This window comes from Nomascus leucogenys, chromosome 2, assembly GCF_006542625.1.
Source record: "Nomascus leucogenys isolate Asia chromosome 2, Asia_NLE_v1, whole genome shotgun sequence".
NCBI lineage: Eukaryota > Metazoa > Chordata > Mammalia > Primates > Hylobatidae > Nomascus > Nomascus leucogenys.
In genome coordinates this window covers 131,462,885-131,480,485 of record NC_044382.1, presented here as the reverse complement: position 1 = coordinate 131,480,485, position 17,601 = coordinate 131,462,885, and the positions used below count along the sequence as shown (strand labels likewise).

Genomic DNA, 17,601 nt, shown 5'->3' with positions numbered 1-17,601 from the left:
TGTCTTGGTTAAGTTTTGAGCTGAGTCAAAGCTCTAAGAAACAGGTAAATCCCTGTGTCCCCCCATCCAACCTCTTAAACACTCCAACGGGAAGTTTATCCCTGAACTGAACGCTGGCCCCCGTCGCCTCCTCCCAGCCTATCCATGCCTCCTTCCTGCCTGAAGCCCCTACTCCAAAGGTAATCGTCTGGACACAGTCAAGGATCACCGTGGGCGACACTCCCCACCTCCCAATCTCTCCTAAGGAAGCCCCCGCCGGCCCAGCAGGCCCACCTCCCTCGCCGCCCCAGTCGCGCCGCACCACTCCGGCAACTTTTGCACCCAGCCCGACCCGCCACCCGCGGCCCCTGCTGCCCCCTAGCCCTCCGCGCCCTCAGCCTCCGACCGCGGCCCCCTCCGGCCCACGCCTCCGGGCCACCCGCCCTGGTCCTCACCCACCCCTCCCCCGACACCCGCGCCTGCGGCGCCGCCCCCGCCGCACCCCACCCCCCCCCGCCCGGGACCCCAGCCCCACCCGGGAGAGAGGGCGCCGTGGCCGCGCCGAGGCAGGCGCCGGGCCGGGGTTGGCAGCGGAGCACCTACGCGCAGGGGGCTTTACCTCAGGGGTGCGGCCGCGAGCAGCGGGGTCGGTCCCGGGCGCGGGCGGCGCCCCCCAGTCCGTCAGCGCCGGCGGGGGCAGCGGCGGCGGCACATCACACCCGCCGGCGGCCGGAGGAGGAAAGCGAGCCACGCAGGGAGCGAGCGAGCGAGGTAGGGGGGAAGGAGCGAGAGAGAGAGGTAACGCAGCGCTGCTCGGATTCGGTCCCTGCACTGCCGCTGGTGCCTCCTACCGCCACCGCTGGCCGGAGAGTCGCCGCCCGAGCCTCTGCTGTCGCCACCGATGCAGCCGGGAATGAATGCACGGCAGCGCCTCGCTTATCCGGAGGTCAAACATCCTTCTGCCTCGGGCATCCGGATCGACGGCGGACCCGGAAGTGAACACATGGAAAAAAAATTAAAAAGGAAAGCGTCTCTCTAGCGGCGGCGGCCCCCAAGCTGCCCGCATCAGCGAAAACAGCCGAGTAGAGCCGAAGATTGCACCAGCCTTCTTGGATTGGTTGGATCCCCGACCGGAAAGGAGACGGCGCGGTCATTGGCTGGCAAGGTATATAAAGCCTAAGCCGCGCCCTCCCTGGTTTTCTAGAGCCGTGCGTGAGGGAAAGTGAGGAGCGGTTGTGGATACGAGTGTTTCTCTGGATGAAGCAGTGGGCGGAGAGGCATAGCAAAGTCTACGCAGAGAACTGAAAGAAAACACCCCCGTGCTTTAGGAGAGCTACTAAGAACTGAGTGAGCAAAGAGCCTTAGGGTGCCATTGTGCCAAGTCTGGGTGCTGAGGCTTTCCCTGTTGTGCTCAGCCCGCCAGGTTCCAAAAAATCTTAGGGCCCGGCCTAGGAGTATGACATCACTGGGTTGACCTTTTTCCCCACTTGTTTGTGACCCCAGTGCTATATCAGGGCTCCAACTGCTTAGAAATAGGCATTATGGCTCACATTTGCACCTCATTTGCTGTTTGTAAGCTGAGGTAATCCTCTGAACTATATAGTGTGGTATTACCTGTTTTTCAGATTCACCTCCCAAAGTTCGAGAAGCCAAACATCACCCAAGTTATCAAGTTGCAGCGCACAAACTGAAATTGGTGTTTCTGACTCACACTTAAGTCCACTCTGCCTACATGGAAAGATTGCATTCCTTTCATTTTCCCTCTTGCAGTTGGTTCCCTGGGATGGAGATAAGTCATTTTGGTAGACTTCTATGGAAATTGATCCACCATGAAGGCATGGAAACTATAATTTTTTAGAATTATGATTCTTATGTCTCAAGTCCTTTCAAAAGTTAGGCATTAAGGTGTGCAGGAAGAAGAATTAGCCTGGTGCCATCTTTTTTAAATGTTCATTTTATCAAACCCGTTTATATTCTTGATATACTTACTGTATCAAGAAACTTGAGTCTTGTGTATCTCTATCTCTCCTGTCTACCTCTCAAAATGAAAAGACTAATGAAATAAATGCACTCCTTCATTTTCCTCCCTACTTTGCTAGGTTAGTGGTATAGCTAATGTGTTACCTTTGGAAGGGTAGTTGGTAAGGAAATCTGTTTTTGATTTTGGTTTGTAATACAACAGTGCCTTTTTTCTTAAACCTCTCTTCTCACTTTCTTCCCCATACTGGAAGTTAAGAAGTGACTAGCATCACCAGCCTTAGAAGGGTAGTGATAAGAGCTTTGCTCCATGCTTACCACACCAGCGTTCTGTAGGAGACTCAAAAGCAGCTAAGATGCTCAGAATTGTGAATAACTTGCCTAGGCAGATGACATATCCCAGAATTTCTGATCTCTCCCAGGACGCACTAATAGACAAGAAACAAAGTTAACAACATCTCACTCAATAGAAGTGTCTGCAACACAGGAAACTCTAAATTAATTGTCCTCAACTCCCAACAAACCATTTTATTCTCTCTACCTCAAAAAACTCAGTTTTGATAAAGAACACCCACCCTTCTAACTTTTCATAAATGGTTGAGAAAGTCAAGTATATAAATATATGATCAAATCACATTTTTAAATTAAAAATGGGCTGGTCTAAGTACAGTGATACTTACAACGAATTGATCACAACCAGTTACAGATTTCTTTGTTCCTTCTCCACTCCCACTGTTTCGCTTGACTAGTATTTATTAAATTATATTAGAAATGGATGGGAATAAATATTTACATTTTTAACACTGCAGTGAAGACTTTTGGTTAAAATTTGGCCTATAAGCTCCTATAGATTAAAATTGGCAAAGCCTGGTGTAGTGGTGAATGCCTATAGTCCCAGCAACTTGGGAGGCTTGAGGCAGGAGGATCTCCCAGTAGTCTAAGGCTAGCCTGGGCCACATAGTAGGATCTTTTCTCAAAAAAAAAAAAAAAAAAAAAAAGGCAAGTAACCTAGGTAGGAGGCAGTTAAATGTTCAGGTCATTCTATTAACTTAAAAGAAAAATTGGTTTGGGAGGCCAAGGCGGGTGGATCACCTGAAGTCAGGAGTTCGAGACCAGGCTGGCCAATGTGGCAAAACCCCATCTCTACTGAAAATACAAAAATTAGCCACGTATGGTGGTGTGCACCTGTAATCCCAGCTACTCTCAGGAGGCAGAGGCAGGAGAATCACTTGAATCTGGGAGGCGGAGTTTGCAGTAAGTGGAGATAGTGCCACTGCGCTCTAGCCTGGGTGACAGAGTGAGACTCAGTCTAAAAAAAAAAAAAAGAGTATATATATGAAAAATTGGCAATGTGAAAACAGCTTATATTAATGAAGGAAAAGCCAAGACACAGGCATTGCAAGCAAAACTCTTTATCTTATAGCATGATGTCCCAAACTAAGCAGCTAGATTATACTTAGATTATACTTGTCAATCTGCTATATTACAAATCAAATACAGTTGGTTGTGTCACCTCACATTTCCTGGCATTGCCACTCTTCAGGTATTTATATTCTGTTAATATTTTTCATTATGATTATAGCATACGTTCATGTGATACTGTTGTCACAATTTTTATGGTACATTGGAAACTTGCATTTATCAAATTCTCTTTTGACAAAAGCTTTCTCTACATGTCCTGCAGATGCTTTGTGTGAGACAGAGAATGGTATGTAGAGTTTGTGGAATGTAAAGCTGGCCATTTTTTTCTCCTTTGTAAGCAGTAAAACTTAAAGAGGAAGAAAGATGGAAATGAAACAGTTTGATTATGGTTTTAAGCAGGAAATTATGAGATTAAGATATTTACTAAGACTTTTCAAAATAAAAACAGATAAAACATTCATTTTCTTCTTTCAAATATTTTGTTTAACTGTAATGGTAAACCTGGCATGGTGATTAACTGGTTGCCAGAATAAGGCCTGAGGCATCACCAAATTATACTTAATTCTTTATTTTTTTAACATTATTTTAAAGGAAAAGTACCTGGAAGAAAGATGTAATTAGAAGAAGTGAACAATGAAGTAGAAAGGGGAAGGATGCAAAATGGAGAACTGTAACAATAGCCAGGGGCTGGGAGCAGAGCAACATATTTTACTACGACGAGGAGGAAAATAATTTCTTCCCCCGTCAAGCCTACAGTCAAGGGGAGAGACAAGAAGGATTGTGGGAGAAAGCCAGTCACATACAGCAGCTAGATCAGGTTTTGGGGAAGCTGTCGCTTAGCAACCTTTATTTTAGACTGTTATATGAGTACAGCTCGAAAAAGTCAAGACATTGTTTTATACCATCCTTAGAAGGATGATTTGAAGTATTTGGTAGGTGGGAAAATAAATGTGCAATAATCACAAAACTTTTCTGAGAGGCTTTATTACATGTTATAATGTTGATCTTCAGAAATGTTTAATAAAATCACATTTCCAGGATTCCTTGTCTTAGCTCGGGTTGCCATAACAAAGTATTGCAGACTGAGTAGCTTAAGCAATACAAATTCATTTTCTCACAATTCTGGAAGCTGGAAGTCTGAGATCAGGATGTCAGCATGGTCAAAGTCTGGTGAGATCTTTCTTCCTGACTTTCAGATTGGCACCTTCTCCCTGTGTCCTCACATGGCCTTTCCTCGATGTGTGGGCATGGAGAAAGAGGGTGATCTCACTCTCTTCTTCATCTTAATCCTATAGAAGTCCCCACCTTCGTGACCTCATCTAAACCTGATTACCTGCCAAAGGCCCTACAAATTCCATCACATTTGGGGTTGGGGATTCAACATATGAACTTTGGGGAGACAAAATTCAGTTCACAGCACTCCTCAGAGGAGTGTTTTCCATGCAGAGAGTATTTCATCTATAAATTAAAGGTAAAGGCTAGACAGGATATTAATAAGAGAAGGCAACTTGTAGACCGTGTTAAAACCTCATGGAGAAAAGAATACATTCTTAAGAGAGAGAACTTCCATAAAGAAAACGCTCCATAGGGAAAAGCTAAAACACCATAAAAATGTAAAAGTGTCTTGCCAAAAAGAGTGACTAAATCTCTAGCTAGGCAATTTAATTTTTGTTTTTTTCCATTAGCAGACCTGATTTTGGCAGTTTTTACGTAAGTTTGGCTATCCAAAGAATGTTGTTTTGTGATAAATGGAAGAGTTAGCTAAAGCTGTGATTTTCTTGTAATGGTTTCAAGAACAGCTTAAATTCTGAGTAATATATCAATCTAAAGTTTGGAGATGGTCATAATAATTAGTACCTGTTTCATTTTCCCTCTTCTTGTCTTCTTTTGCTACCCATAGTTATATCTTCATATTTCTACCTCAAGAGTCCTTCCTGGCTCGTGAAACAAATCTGAGCAAGACTAAATGTCTCATCAGCCCCCACCCATAGGAACCATGCAGACCTCTGAAGATGCAGAATGCTAAGTAAGAGTTCTGGATTACAGGTAGACTTCAAGCTGTGCCACTTCCCTATATCCCTAATATTTTTCCCTGTCTATAGCACTGGACTTCTCCTTTGCTTTTCTTTCATGATTGGAACTCTATCAATTCCTAAGCTCCCATCTAATGTGAAGGTTTAAGCTTGGTTTGGAAAATTTTTCACTAGTCCCTGTTCTGACTAGATCCTAGTTCATTGGACAGGATACTGTTATGATAGATAACCCTCAAGCTACTGAACTTCTTCAAACGTCAACCACTGACTAAGCTTACTGGATTACTATATCCTTCTGCTGAATAGGACTGCACTGGTGCCACAGCTTGTCTATGCCGTGTCTGAACTTCATGTACTCTGTGGACAGTGAGCAAGGGCCTACCTGTGGGGATCAGCCTCTCTAGTTATGTTTCTTTACTCTCAGTCATGCTTGGTTATGCTTGGCCTTAACGTCATCCCTTTCTTCACCAACTAGTACTGCTAAATTCCTGAAATGTCTTCATCCTCCCACCTATGCTTATTGTGGTATCAATGCCGTATCTGTCCAAACAAGATCACAGGGTCAACAGAAATTAAAATTGATGTGAGAGGACACTTTAGTTTAAATTCTCACTTCTGTTTAGTTCTCATTCTACTTCTGCTGTAATTAGGATTATACTACTTTTTGGCTTTCTTCTATATTCCTTCCTTATGCAAACTTTTTAAATAGTCTACACCTCAGCTCATCCTTAAAATGAGGCAATAATATCTATACCATATTGATATCGGGAAGATTAAATGAATGATAATCTGCAATGACTTATCACAGTGTCTGACATACAGTAAGCAATAAATAAATGGTTGTTGTTAGATACCAATATGACCCCTAGGAACCTGCATTTTCCAGTCCAACATGAGCAGTAACCAGAAGTTGAAAATATCAGATCCCAAGTCATTTCCTAGCTTTAAGAGTCTGAGACTTGGAACCAGATTGTGGTTCTGAAGCAAAACATTATTATTTGAATTTGCTTCAGGGCCTTTCCTAATTTTATTTACCAAGTACTTATGGACATTCATGGTATATTGGCTGTCCAGCATCTATTTACCCTTTCCTAGTAGCACTCAGATTTCCCTTTGATGAATCTTTTTCTATCTCACTCTATTCAGTGATCAGAGGCTGTGCCTTCCTGTAGGTGTGGAGTAAGGGAGGAGGAGTAATGGGAGACATTGCTGAAACAATATCAATTGGATTCTCTCTCCCTAGATTTGAATTATTATTATTGTTATTATTATTGAGACAGGGTCTCATTCTCTCACCCAGGCTGGAGTACACCTAGATTTGAATTATGAGGTGAGGAACATGAAGACTAAAAATGGTTGGAATGGGAAGGACTCCATCCCAAGAGTGGCAACCTGACCACACAGTTTCTGACACAGAATAGTGGCTATGGTCTTACTTGCCAGCCTCTGGAGCATTTTGGATTCTGCCTAGACCAGGTCTTCCAGCTTCTGTCAATTCTGTGACTCCCCTAATTGCCTTTCACTAAATTCTGTTTGATTGCATTACCCAGAGTATATTTCTTTTGTTTGCAATTGAAGATTCCTGATCACCAGGTTTTCATTCTTAGCTTTTGGTTGTCCTCACCTCTTTCTCTCCCTCTCTCCTACAAAGTACTCTTTCTATTCATAATCTGGCTCTGCGTCCACATGAACATTTAAATTCAAAGCTATAGTTTGACCCTGTTTCACTTCTTTGGCTTCATCCTAACATAATCTCTGACCGTCTCACTGTTGTGAGGCTCCCTAGCTTCAGATTTGTGTTCTCCTAATTGACAAAGCTAGCCACACCCTACCAAAGCTTTGCATTTCGGCGCAACTGCCTTCTGTCACCAGGCAGTCCTACCTCAGCTTCTTGCTGAAACTCTGCCAATTGCAGACCTAACCCTTTGGGCTGTGACTTAATGCTTTGTGTTCTGCCAGCTTCGGTGACCTGATCTAACTGACAGCAAATTTCAACCAAATGCTGATGCTTGCTTTCTAGAACTGTTACTTTAGTATCTGTTAGTGTATATCTGTCAATTTATATTCATAATAATAAAATCCAATATAGTTCTCTATCTCATTTCCTTTACAATACTATCTATGCTCCTCTGATATTGCTGATTCATATCAGCCAAGATAAATCAACTTGGTCTCTCTATAATGAAAGAATTTTGTGTTATAAAGTAACTATAGCAATTTGGGTACTCAGTGATGGGGTAACACTTGATTTTAAAAGCTGCCTAATCAACTCAGTTCTGGTTTTCACATATTAAAGAGAATCCAGTTGTGAAGTGTTTGAACTACAAACCAAAACAGCGGTCCTCAGCTTTCCCCTACATGCCTTTAAATCAGACACTAGTATCTCACTGGAAATCTGTCAGTGGCATTGAACAGGCTACTCTACAGAGTCATGATTAAGGTTGCAAAAAAGAAGCTGACTTTAGAAGTCATTTCCACATATCAAAAAACCCCAATTGTAAATGATTAAGTGATAACAAATGTTAATTATTATTAAACTCAGTAGAGTAAAATATTGTTCAAAGCAATAGAAAGAATATGTAGCACATATTAAGATTATGACTGGCCAGTAAAGGGAAAGAATACTGATTTTATCCTGTACGTATAAAATAATTTTTAAAAGATCATGATTCCAAATGACTTTAAAATGTAGTACCTTGTATATCTCTAGTGGGAATTATCATAAAGACAAAAAAAATTACAAAAACTTGTTTGACTTTTTCGTAGTCATATTGTTGGTGCTCATACTCTTTTTTCTGATATTGTGATATGTGCGATGTGAGATAAAGCAAAATGAGTTACTATAATATATTGTAATTCTGTTATTCTTGACGTTGACATACATTAAAAGAATAACTAAACCGCCTATAGTTGTAAATTTGAATTAGAAGTATCATCATGAACTCACAGTATTTCATACAGATATTTCCTAGGTCAGTTGACTGAAAAGGCCCAGAAGCAAGCCAAACTCAGTTGCAATGAGTATCTTTAGCCCTTACACTTCAGACTTCATATAGCAGAGCCTTCGGAAGACAGACAAGTAGAATATGGTACTATATATTCCTTTCCTATTGCTGCTATAACAAATTACCATAAATTTAATGGCTTGAAACAATAAAAATTTATTATCTTACAGGTCTAGAGGTCAGAAGTCCAAAATGGTTCTCACTGAACCAAAATCTAGGCATTAGCAGGGCTGTGTTCCTTCTGGAGGCTCTAGGAGAGAATTCATTTGCTTGTGTTTTCCAGCTTCTAGAGGTTTCCTATATTCCGTTTCCACCTTCAGAGCCAGTATCATCCCACTTCGAATTCTGCTTCCATCATCACACCTCTGACTCTCAATGTTACTTCCCTCTTTCACTTAGAAGGAATCCTATTAGTACATTGAGCCCACAAGGATAATCCAGGATAATCTCCCTGTCTCAAAATCCTTAATTCAATCTTAATGCAAAGTCCCTTTTGCCATGTGAGATAATATATTCATAGTTTCTGGGGATTAGGATGCGGACATCTTTGGGGGAAGGGACATATGCCTATGACAAGCACCAAGTGAAATAGAAGGGTTTTAGGTTTTAAAAAGGGGTTGAGTCTAACCACAGTTGCTGAGATAAGACTTAATACCTACAAATGCCACATCTGGCTCTTAGAATAATTTTATCATTATTGCCCACAGCTTTATATAATGGCAAATTGGATGAAATGAAACTAACAACTAGTGAGTGCCCAACTGAAGACTTTCAGGCATTTTCTAGAAAACATTTCTTAATCACCATAGGTAGGCATCATTTTGTAAATGAGAAAAGTAAGACTCAGAGTTTAAGCAAAGTGTTCAGGTCATTCAGGTACTAAATGACAGGACTACAATTTCTATGCAGGTATTTCTGGCACCAAAGTCCATGTATTTACCCTGCTTTTCATGATGTGGAAGAAGGGGTGAGTTAGGAGATCCTGGGACACACTATCAGACTTAGGGATTACTTATTATAATACAGTGTCTCCAGATTGAACCTGTTTAGGCAAAGGAATAAAGGAAAGAGAGAAGGAGGAGGAAAGAAAGGATAGAGAGCTCCTTAAGTAGTGATTTATACCAAACTGAATTAGAGCAACTGCAAGTATGTATATGAGAGAGCAATGAAAAGAGACAGGCTCAAGGAAAACCTTTTTAAAGTACAACTTCAAGGAGTATAGCATTCACAGGAAACAGCACCAGTCAGAGAATTACTGTAGTGTGTACTCAGAATACTCTTTAATCAACCCTTATTGCAAAATGTCAGGTCCCAAAGAACGACAGATTAAGCTAAATACCCAATATTTACTTGTGTACAACTGGCTCACTTGCATAAGTGATCCTTTCAGCCACATATCTACACAAATGATTATTAATAATTATTTTTAGTAAACATTCTCCAACCTTTAGCTGCTTACAACTCTAGGTTCTCTTTTCAGCTACTTTATCCTTGAAGATTCAGTAGGAAGTTGCATTGTTTGAAATTAGACAGTGTCTGTTCTAACATGTCTTGGTTAGGATTAGCTTTGATAAAAACATGATTCTAATTAATGGGTCTGTCATTAATTAGCAAGAGAGGTATTTAAGAATGTAACTTTAAACTGCCTCGTCAGATAATACTGAAAACATTTGAAAAAAATATTTTGGGGGAATTTTCTAAAAAAGATGCAGCCTTTCTATTTCTATGGATATCTCAAATTTATGCTTTGATTTAGATACATCTGGCCCACATGATTTTGTATCTCCTCCACTGCCCCAACGAACACCTTGCATAGAACTTGCTTACCAAAATGTGGATTTCTGTTATGGATAACTTTTTCTTTTTTTTGAGACGGAGTTTTGTATTTGTTGCCCAGGCTGCAGTGCAATGGCACAATTTTGGCTCACTGCAACCTCTGCCTCCCGGGTTCAAGTGATCCTCCTGCCTCAGCCTCATGTGCATGTGCCACCACACCTCCTGCATGTGCCACCACTCCTAGCTGATTTTTGCATTTTTAGTAGAGATGGGGTGTCACCATGTTGGTCAGGCTTGTCTTGAAGTCCTGACCTGAAGTGATCCACCTGCCTCGGCCTCCCAATGTGCTGGGATTACAGGCGTGAGCCACCGTGCATGTCCCTGTTATGGATAACTAAGTGATTACATTGTGGGACAATATAAGAAACTGTCCTATGAGACTCATTATAGCAATTACTGTAGGAATATTTTTAAGGGTGATATTTACTCCATCACACCATATCTTTGATATGAGAACCCACAGAACAAGTTTATTTTAAGTTACAATACCAGGAAGAATTATGTTTCTTTTATACAGCTGGTTTGAGCCGGTTTGTTTTAATCTTACGGGTGCCATAAATCATTTAACATTTCTATTTCCTTATGGTGCTGATTGCTAGGAAACACAGAGCCAACTTTGTAGTCTATCTCAACGTATTCCATGTATCTTAAAACATGCATTTTAGTTAAGCAATTCTGGTGGTATAATCTTGTCTTGTATGCTACTCCCTTTCATTTTTATCTTGTGCTATATGTATTTTTGTAAACCGTCTTGATTTCTTTAAAGCACAGTATAGAAAATATGTTGGGGAAGTTCAGTTTATCTTTGTCTACTTAGGCACGTTGCATGAAAAGTATTGGGTTTCTTTCGCCCCCCCAAATTTGGAGAGTATCTTTGGGCTAGTCGGGCCTAAATGTGACACTCCTGAATTTCACACCAAGGGTTATTGAGGGGCACCTCAAGGAGAAACACATTTGTCTTCTAGAGAGGCCAAAACTGAGATGCAAAAGGTCAATATGACTTCTAATCAGGAGAAATATACTATTAAATTAAAGTGTTTGGGTCAGAGAAAACAAGCAAATATAAGCTTAAACTCAAAAGAAGCAAGGATAGGCAAGTAATGGCACATGAAGCCGCTTTTTACGTGGACACTCCCTATATGTATTTTGCTCCAAAATATACAATGTTCCTGCAATAGCAGGAACTTGTGTACTTAACCATAGCTAATGAATCTCCTGAGCAACATCCCCTGAATGGTCACTAGTAATTGAAAAAGAATTACAAGTGTAAGATAACTATCAACTCATTACACATCGAAAAAAATATACTAATAGCAATGCTACCATTGAACATTTATGGAGTGTCTACAATATATACGAGGCACTGTGGAAGTACTTTGCCTGCTTTCTCTCGTTTAATTTTCAGAGTCCCACTAAGTTGGCATTTTTGTAAGTCCATTTTACAAATGAGAAATGTAAAGGAAAGCCACAAGAGGATTCAAGTAGAAGCTTGAAAGAATCTGATTTACATCTGAAGATGACTCTGGCTGCTATGAAGAGATTCGACTCTAAGGGTAGCCAGTTTGGAGGCTGTTACTTGCACAACATGCTGACTAGGACCAGAATGGGATAATGGGATAATGGAATTGCTGAGAGGTTTTAGACTCATAATATATTTTAATTAACATGTGTGAGTGTAGGTGGGTGTGTGTGTATGTGGTACACCACTTTTTTTCTCAAAGCCAATAAACTAAGTGAAGGTTATCAAATGTCAATGAAGTTCTCCTGTCATTCTGCTCCATGCTGAGGGTGAAGCTAGGGCCTGTTTTCTCGTGATGTGATGCTACCAACTAGACCACCTTCCAATAAAGGGGTGTGATTTTGTGGTGGAAAGAGAGGAAGAAATTGCCAGCTTCCTTATTCTGTTCCCTTTTGGTGAGTGCCATGTCATTTGTCCTTTGAGCAGATTGTCATACCCACCGTGTCAGGGAACTTATGGGAAGAGACGTTAGGAAGTCAGAAACTTGGAAATATATTAAGGTCCCAAGACTTCTTAGTTATTTCTTGACTTTTCCCTTCTATAAGCCTTCCCTCACTTTATACAGAGCTTTTATATGTAAATAAGAGCAGTGGGGCTTCTAACAGCCAGGAAAGTCTGAGGTAAAACTGTGAGAATCGGCTTAAATCCTTGCCAGGTCTCAACCCCAAGGTACGTGACTAAAATGAATTTTTTGTAGATTACTAAATCCATGCTCCCCCAAAAACAAAATGTATTTTGAAACAACTTAGCGTGACATAGACATTTCAGTCCCACTGGAGTTCTAATTCTTGCCCTCTTTTTCTTGCCTCAAACATATTTTCCTCCTTTATGATCTCCTCATTGTGGTCTCAGTAATATGGGTTTCCCATATGTCTTTCCACTGTCTGCGAGTAGATTATATGTTTTCTGGATTCTCTAATGTGGCATGAGGCTGCTACCATACTATTGGGCTAGACTGAACCAGGATTCAAGATGGGATGTGGCAGTCATAAAGGGTGTCACTGTAAGTTTTTAGCTAGCTACATTTTAAATGTATGTGTATATATAATATGCATTTAGATAATATATAATATGTATATAATATACTTATATATGTATGTATATGTATATATTAGAAAATAGGTAGTTATTGTGCTGTGGGTATATTTGTTTTATATGTTATGCCTCCGCCAGCTTCACCCACAACATACACGCTCACACACACACACAGACACACAATTTTAGTGACATTGAGTCTATATTACTTCATGTGGGCAAAGTCAACTACTTTAACCTTCAGAAATCTCTTGGACCACATGCTTTTCAGAGTGAGGTTTTGTTGCTCTCTGGGGAAGCACATAGATTTTTTTCACCTTAATTCCATGTCCTTTTACAAACGGTAGATTCCTAGATCACTGTGAAGCCCATCCTGAAGAGCCTCACATGCCCTCAGATTGGATTATGATGACTGGCTTGGTGAAGTTGCTGGAAATAAAGAACAAGAAGTAAAAAGTACCTTTGCCTTTGGAAGATAGTCAGATCTAAATGTTCTGAAATTAACTCCACTTTAATTCTGCTTCCAGAACCTGAGCTAATTCCAACTCACCCTTTGGTCAAATCATCTACATCAGGGGTCTAAAGGACCTACACTGGAATAAAGTCCCTAGGATAATTTCCCCCTGACTTTTTTACTCACTTTTCTTACTGTTCCTCCCCAAAGTATCCAATTATCTAGAAGAAAATGTATTGCCAAGGTGACTCTTGGGCAGAGTTACTTAGGTTTTTAAATATCTTCAAAGTAAGGAGTAGAAGCAGCTTCCCACAATTGCTAACTTCTAAACATCACTTTCCCTATCTTATCCTTCAGTTCTTACAATATTTTTGTTTTTAAAAAAATCCCTTCATTAAATCACCTGTGTTTGAAATACCTAAAGTAGTTTCTATTTTCCTGATTGGGCACTGGCCTATAGAGATCTGAACTAGCACCTGAGAAGAATGCTACTCCTTGGAGCTGAACTGATATACAAAATTGGCTCACTCTCTCTCTCTCTTTTTTCTTAATTGGTATCATTATCTTTGGCACAATTCCTAGTCTTTCCTTTGATATTCCAGTTTCTCCTACTGGGCAGTTTGCTACTTACATACCTGGTTCTGTTGTTTGGTTCCCTGGTTGATTAGAACCATATTACCCATTGTTGCTCATGCTCTGCACTCTTCTGGAACTTCAATTTCCTAACTAATTGCATTAGTCCATTCTTACATTGCTATAAAGAAATACCTGAGACTGGGTAATTTATAATGAAAAGGGGTTTAATTGGCTCACGGTTCCACAGGCTGTACAGGAGTCATAGCAGCTTCTGCTCAGCTTCTGGGGAGTCCTCAGGAAACTTTCAATTATGGCGGAAGGCACAATGGGAGCAGGCATGTCTTACATGGCCAGAGCAGGAGCAAGAGAGAGAGAGGGGAGGTGCCACACACTTCTAACAATCATATCTCATGAGAACTCACTATCATGATGACAGCACCAAGGGGGAATGGTGTCGAGAAACTGCCCTCATGATCCAATCACCTCCCACTAGGCCCCACCTCCGGCACTGGGGATTACAATTCTACATGAGATTTGGGCGGGGACACAGATCCAAACCATATCACCAATTAGGCTGTATACCAAACTTAGTGCATTTTTCCTTCTGAAACATTACATAGTAGAAGAAACATTACATTTTTTCCCTCTGATACATTACAAAGAAGTTAGAGACAGAAGACCTAAGTTTATTTATCAGCTCCACCATAGGTGTGTTACTTTGGACAAGATAACAAATCCATTTGAGCCTCAGTTACCAAACTTGTAAAATAATAATAAAACTTGCTTTATAGGATTGTTGTAAACATCAAACGACATCAACCATGTTGAGGGCTTTGTAAACTACACAAGACTCTGTGCAATTTATTGTACTTTTCTAAGTCGTAGCTCATTATCAGACAGATTTTCTGCATACAATTCCTCTAACAGCAGTCTCTGATTATTATGAAAAACTTGTTATTTTAAAGAAGGTAAGAGAACTCCCTCAGTTTATCTTCTCAAAATCACAAATTTAAGAAGCCACTTACTCTACCAATATGTGAGTACCCAGAGGTACACTGGTAAATGTATAACAACCAGCTCTTGGTAGAATATGCTAATTTGCATGGTGTAAATATCTCCACCATGCCCAATTTCAATCCACCAATGTGACATCAACTATCTTGCAAAATTCCTCATTATTTAACAATTGGCTGTCTAGCACACCACGGTTTTAATCAGCCTTGTTACCATAACAAGACTCGGTGTGAACATAGGTTCTAGAAAAAAAAATTCTGGATATTGGCGTTACTCAAGATTAGCTTTCGGCCAGGCATGGTGGCTCACTCCTGTAATCCCAGCACTTTGGGAGGCCGAGTGGGGTGGATCACCTGAGATTAGGAGTCCGAGACCAGCCCAGCCAACATGGTGAAACCCTGTCTCTACTAAAAATACAAAAATTAGCTGGGCCTGATGGCATGTGCCTATAATTGCAGGTACTTGGGAGGCTGAGGCAGGAGAATCACTTGAACCAAGGAGGAGGAGGTTGCAGTGAGCCGAGATTGTGCCACTGAATTCCAGCCTGGAAAACAGAATGAGACTCCATCTCAAAAAAAAAAAAAAAAATTAGCTTTCAACCTGGAGACTGTCAGAGTGAAAAAAATTAGCTTTTTTTTTCTTGACTCCTTATCAGTTAGGGTTGATAGAATGCTTATTTTTATAATAATGTCCTTTTTCACAGCAAAAATCTTGACAATGAAGCCCTTCTTTTATTTTCCTTATTAGTAAAATTGCACTCTGATGATAAGGATATGATTTAATTTTAACTTAATTAACTCTCAAGAGTTTAAAGGCTGTAAAGTACGTTTTGGAAGATTAACACGTAATATAATGACTACTCAAAGTGAAAATAATAATAGAATTTAGATAGTACTAACTACAGAATACCTAATGTTAACATGTATTTTTAAAATATTAACTAAGGTCTCTGCATCTGGATATTGAAGTATACTTTTGCATTTGCTTTGTATTTCAGTGGCTGACAATTCTCTTATGGTCGATGTAACGAGATGATCACCATGGAGAGACTGTATTGGCAATGCGCCTGTGCTCCAACTGCACACATGCTTCTGAGAATTGATCTGGTTTCCACTGACTCTTAGAGGTAGGAGTGCTGGGAGATTTCCGGCTGACTCAGACCATATCCAATTGAAGGGTTTTTAGGTGTGTAATTTCTGGCCTGCTGTGGGTTTGAATTAATTCCACTGCATTTTTATACATTATTATGTTGTTGCTGTTGTTGTGATAGGATCCTTCTGCCACCCTAGACCTACCCCAGATCAGAATCAAATCCTTAAATAGGCAGGGTGTGGTGGCTCACAGCTGTAATCTAAACACTTTGGAAGGCTGAGTTGGAAGGATCACTTCAGGATAGAAGTTCAAGACAAGCCTGGGCAAAAAAGCAAGAAAGACCCCATCTGTACAAAAAAATTTTTTTGAATTATTTGGGCATGGTAGTGTGTGCCTGTAATCCCAGCTACTCAGGAGGCTGAGGCGAGAGGATCACTTAAGCCCAGGAGGTCGAGGCTGCAATGAGCTGTGTTCTTGCCACTGCAGTTCAGCCTGTGTGACAGATCGCAACCCTATCTCAAAAAAAAAAAAAAAAAAAATCCTTATATAAGTTTCTATAGACTAGGGATGAGCAAGATCAGAACCTCAGAACTAAGCCCAAATGGAAATCCTGTTACCACATCATGGCAAAAAACCATATTGACACACCCAGCCATTTGGCACACTCTCGGACACAAGTTTATCATATCTGTGGTCTGAGTAGCTCTATGTATGCATCTTCTGGAGAAAAAAAAGAATGTTAGCACAAATTGAGATTTTACTCTGTCCTCTCTCAGCTTTCTTCCAATCCATGCTAAGGACAACAGAAGATAAGGTATCTTGTAAAGCATCATGCAAAAAACTTACATTTGAAAATTGCTATGGAATGCTGCTGAAAATGTGCTGCAAGAAACATTGGACAGGTGACTTTTCAGTATACCTTGGAATGATATTTATATGTCTTACAGTGAGCTTAATTATTATCTAAAAAGGAAAAAGCTTGGGCTGGGTATGGTGGCTCATGCCTGTAATCCCAGCACTTTGGGAGGCCGAGGCGGGAGATTCGTTAGAGTTCAGGAGTTCAAGACCAGCCTGGGCAACGTGGTGAAATCAGTCCCTACAAAAAAAATACAAAAATTAGCCAGACATGGTGTTTAGCATCTGTAGTCCCTGCTCCTTGGGAGGCTGAGGTGGGAAGATCGCCTGAGCTTGGGAGTTTAAGGCTGCAATGAGCTATGATCACACCACCACACTCTAGCCTGAGCAACAGAGTGAGACACTGTCTCAAAAAAAGAGAACATAAAATAAAAAGATGGCAATTTGAGGACTTAATGTCTCAATGGATTACATCAGGACTTGTTTCAGCACAAAAATGGAAAATAGCCATTGCATTTGGCTATGCTGTTCTTATATTTATATCTTTATTTAAAATTATATTTTCTTGAGAACACAAAATTTGAGTATCATGAGAGTCCTTCTTATAAACTAAAGTATTTGAATAAATTTGAACTTATCCATAAATTTTTATTTCAAAAAAACCATTAAAAATGGCCAGCGATTGGTGTTAGAAATAGCCAGTTTCCAAATAGTATATTAAATCTCTGTCAGAGGCACTAAGAAATATTTTTGGAAGAGCATGAATTCCTCTAAAGCTTAGGTGTAGTAATGAGTCACAGAATT

At 40.5% G+C, this 17,601-nt stretch overlaps 1 protein-coding gene across 5 annotated transcripts in view; it reads right to left on the bottom strand.

Annotated features, from left to right (window-relative positions):
- Positions 1-1,063, bottom strand: part of CSNK1G3 (casein kinase 1 gamma 3) — a 104,673-nt gene extending 103,610 nt beyond the window's left edge. For all 5 annotated transcript variants that reach the window (XM_012505562.2, XM_030818369.1, XM_030818370.1 and 2 more), the window contains exon 1: positions 599-1,063. The gene's annotated coding sequence lies outside the window, so the exon portion shown is untranslated. The remainder of the gene's footprint in view (positions 1-598) is intronic.
- Positions 1,064-17,601: the final 16,538 nt, after the last annotated feature.